We start from the raw sequence: 4,583 nt of genomic DNA, 5'->3' as shown, positions 1-4,583 counted from the left end.
ACTAAAATAAGGAGCCCTGGTAGTGTAATGGTGAAGCATTTGGCTGCTAACAGAAAGGTCGGTGGTGTGAATCCACCCGGGGTGGCACAAACAGTTTGCTCTTAGCTACTAGCTAAAAGGATGGCATCTGAACCCACCCAGTGGTACCACAGAAGAAAGGCCTGGCCATCTGCTTCTGGAAAGATGACAGCCTAGGAAACCCTAAGGGGCAGTTCTACTCTGTCCTATGGGGTCACTATGAGTCAGAATTGACTCAATGGCACCCCAACAAGAACAAGAACAACAGTCACTAAAATAAAGAGAAATTCCTCAGTGGGCAGGTTGAACAACAGACCAGACACTACTGAGAATTAACGAACTAGAGAACAAATCTGAGGAAATCACCAAGCAGATAAAAATATGGAAAAAGAGTTAAGCGGCAGGTAGGTATAATGAAGATGCCCAACTCACGCCTAATACAAGTGAATAGAGAACAAGAGAGAGGCCACATCACCGAGATGATGTCTGATCGTTACCAGAGTTGAAAGCCGACAAGCCTCCTCTCCTGGAGGATCAACACAAATGGATCTACACTCGGCCCCCCCCGGGGGCTACAGAGCATAAACCGCCAAGAGATAGTCTTTAAAGCTCCCTGTGGTTGTGTGGCTGTGACCCTGAGCCTTCATATTTTCACGGGCTCCCACTCAGTCTGGAAAGTCTCAAAGAGGAAAGGCAGGTCCTTTAAAGACCATAAAGTCTTGCTTTTCATTTTACACAGTTCTACACAAGGGAACTTACAAATCAACACACCTTAACGGGGTGACAAAATGGCTGATGTTTAGCTGACATGCAATAAGTATCATTGGTCGGATTAACAAGATTCTAGTCATCAATGTGCTTTAAAATGTTTCCCTGGTGCTTGATATGCACTAAATATGCAGATTCCCAGGCCTTGTTACCGAATTCTGTTACCACTGAGCACCTTGTCCGCAAAGAGCAGCTGGTGGCTATGGGGCAGGGGAAAGCTACCTGGCCAAGGCAAAGTTCAACCTCTGGCCTCAGCTCATTATGAGATTAATCTTAACCATGGAATTAACCTATTCTAGATAAAGACTTGACTGAACTCACCCAGAAGCCAAAAGGACTCAATGGGATTCCTACCAATCTTTTATGTTTGACGTTAAACTAGTTGTCAAATTGACTCCAACTCATGGCAACCTCGTGAATTCAGAGTAGAAGTGGCTCCATGAGTTTTCAATGGCTAATTTTCAAGGAAGTAGATCACCAGGCCTTTCTTCTGAGGCACTTCTGACACCTCTGACACCCACACACACGTCACTATGAGTTGGAGTTGACTTGGCGGCCACAGGTTGGTTAATTCAGTCCCATCCCAGCATCTTTCCCTGCAAAGTGCCCCCACCCCCAAAGCAAAAGAGCGCTGGCAGGCCCTGGGGACCAAGAGCTCTGCTAAGGCAGTGGGGTGGGCCAGGGTTGGCTAGGACACAGTCACACTGAGATGAAAATGGGTTCTTAAATTGAGAATCATTACCAGTGGAATGAAGAGGAAGGAACGGCCCAGTGGATGTGGTGTGTGTATATATATGAGTGGTATGTGTGTGGTGAATTGAATTTGCTTGCCTGTGGTGTGTGTATGTGGTGTGTGTATATATATGAGTGGTATGTGTGTGGTGTGTATAGTGTGCATGTGGTATATGTATGTGTGAGTCATATGTGTATGTGTATATGGTGTGTATGTAGTGTGTATGTGCAATGTGTGTATGTGTGGTGTGTGTAGTGTGTCGTGTGTATGTGTATTCAATGTGTATGGTATGTGTGTTTAGTGTGTGTAATCTGAATGTGTGTAGTATGTTGTGGTGAGTGTGTAGTATATGTACTTGTGGTATGTGTTGTGTGTGTGTATATGAGTTATATGTGTATAGTATGTGTATGGGATGTATATGTGTGTATAATGCATGGTGTGTATGTGGGATATGTAGTATGTGGTTATGCGCATGTGTGTGTAATGTCTGTGGTGTGTGTATGGTATGTGTATGTTTACTGTGTATAGTGTATATGTGTGTAGTGTATGCACGTGTGGTACATATAGTGTATGTGTGGTGTGTGCATGTGGTGTGTGTATAGTGTGTGTGTGATGTGTCTGTGTTATGTGTGTGTATACAGTGTGTTTGTGTGGTATGTGTATATATGTGGTGTGTATGTGTGTGGTGTGTGCGGTATGTATAGGTATGTGTATGTGTGATGTGTGTGTATGGGTATGTGTATGTATAGCATGTATGTAGTGTATATGTATGTATGGTGTTGTGTGTATGTATGGGTATGTGTATGTATGGGATATGCATGGTGTGTATGCAGTGTGTGTGCATATGGCATATGCCTGGAGTGTGCGTATGTTGTGAGTGTATATGTGTATGCGTGTGTAGGATGTGTGTGCAGTATATATGTATGGTGTGTGCACTGTGTAAATGTGTGTGTATGGTATCTGTATATGTAGTGTGTATGTGTGTGGTATGTGTTTGAGGTGTGTGTAGGGTGTGTGTGTGTGTGGTGTTGTGTATGTGTATGTATGACATGTGTGCAGTGTGTATGTGATGTTTTGTACATGTATGTATGGTGTGTGTGTATGTATACATATGGGGTATGTGTGGTGTGTATGTATGGTGTGGGTGCAGTGTGTGTCCATGTGTGTGTTTGTGGTGTATGTCTGGGGTATGTGTGTGTGTTCTGAGTGTGTATGGGTATGTGCATGTATGATGTGTGTGCGGTGTATATGTATGGTCTGTGTGCACTGTGTGTATGGTGTGTATGTGCATGTGTGTGGGTGTCTGTGGTATTCTAGTTGATGCTCAGTTTTCCATCCAGTATCTTTGGCCCACTACTACTGTACAAGTGTGTGACCCTGGCAAAATGACAAAGATCCTATGTCTCTACTGTTGACCTGCTCCTGAGTGACCTCTCAGGGTATTTGAGCAGGTGTTTTCAGATCTCCTCTCACATGTTTGTTTTTCCTTTGGCTGCTTTGGGAAGTTCCCTGTCCTCCTTCTGCTCAGACCCAGATTCCTGCTTGCAAACCCACTGCTCCACACTGTGTTCTGACTCTGGCGTATCCACAGCGGAGTCCTATCTGAGGTGTATTTGAAATGACTTCCCTGCAAGGGCACTGCTGCCTGGTGCTATTGAGCCCTGTTGTTGTTGTTGCTGTTGTTGTTGCTGTTGTGTGCCATCGAGTCAGACCCGACTCGTAACGACCCCCTCCTTGGGTTTCCAAGGCAGTATCACTATGGAAGTAGATTGCCCAACCTTCCTTCTGAGGAGTGGCTGGTGGGTTTGAACCACCAGCCTTCTGGTTAGCAGTCAAGTACCTTAGGCACTATGCTACGAGAGCTCCTATTGAGCCTGTTATCTTTTATTTAAATATAAAAGTGAATGTTACAATCAGACATTCTTTATAGAAACAAGAAAGTTCAGAGAAGCTGAAGAAAATTCACAAAGAGACTGCGGTGCCTAAAACGTCAGGTGCCTTGGAGAAACCAGAGCCTTCTATCTCCCCATCTCTGGCTTCTGAAACCCTGAGGTGACTTTCTTATCGCAGGAAAAGCCTGGAGGGGACCAGGCACCCAACTTGGCAACTGCCTGAGCACTGCAGGCTCCTGCTTGTTTAGGGCCGTATCTGGATCTGCTGCAGCTGAGTCAGGAAGGCCACTGCTGGGGCGGAACCTGGGCTGCGGTATCCCTGGCAAGTGTCCATTTCTACCATTAGCGATTGCCATCACAAGGCTCGCTCTGTCACCTTGGAAATCAGGCTTATTGCCTTGCGGCTCAAGTCGACTGAGAAGTCAGAGCCCATGGAGGGGAGGATCTGAGAGCTCCTCACTCCAACACTGTCCATCTCTGCTGTCAAAGAGCAAAGTGGGAGGGGAAAACCATCCCTGCAAACAGCTGACCAAGGAGCTGCTCTTCTCATGAAAAAGCTGCAAGGTAGGAGGCAGGGTGAGAACGGTGGTACAAGTGGAAGTGTGCGACCAGTGTCACTGAGCTGGACATGCACAAATTGTTGAATTGATGTTTGTTCTGTTGTATATATTTGCAACAGCAAAACAAAAATTATTTAACAAAAGAGGAACAAAAAGCTGCAAGGAACTGACTGAACCTGAGAAGCAATGGAAAAGGGAAGCTTCTCTTAGCACCACTACTGAGGTATCATTTACACATAGAATTCACCTTTTTAAGTGTACAGTTTGCTGCTGTAGTAAATTTATACAGGTGTGCAGCTACCACCACCCTCTCTCCTATGACTTTTGATTTATGGGAAATAAAATGGCAGGTAAGTGAACCACGGAGTCCCTATGTATACAAATAACGAATGTGCTTGGCTGCTAACCCAAAGGTTGGGAGTTCAAGTCCCCCCAGCGGTGCCTTGGAAAAAAGACCTGGTGAACTAGTTCTGAAAAACCAGCCTCTGAAAACCCCATGGAGCAGTTCTTCTCTATCACACAGGGGTCACCATGAGTCAGAAGTGACTGGGTGACGAAGGGTTTGGTTTTGGGGTTGACATTTGTCCAGTCATGAAGAGCAGGGATCTCTGT

Source organism: Orycteropus afer, unplaced genomic scaffold (genome assembly GCF_000298275.1).
Source record: "Orycteropus afer afer isolate SDZICR_OR568_19922 unplaced genomic scaffold, OryAfe1.0 scaffold00569, whole genome shotgun sequence".
Classification (NCBI taxonomy): domain Eukaryota; kingdom Metazoa; phylum Chordata; class Mammalia; order Tubulidentata; family Orycteropodidae; genus Orycteropus; species Orycteropus afer.
Note: the sequence above shows the minus strand (reverse complement) of the source record.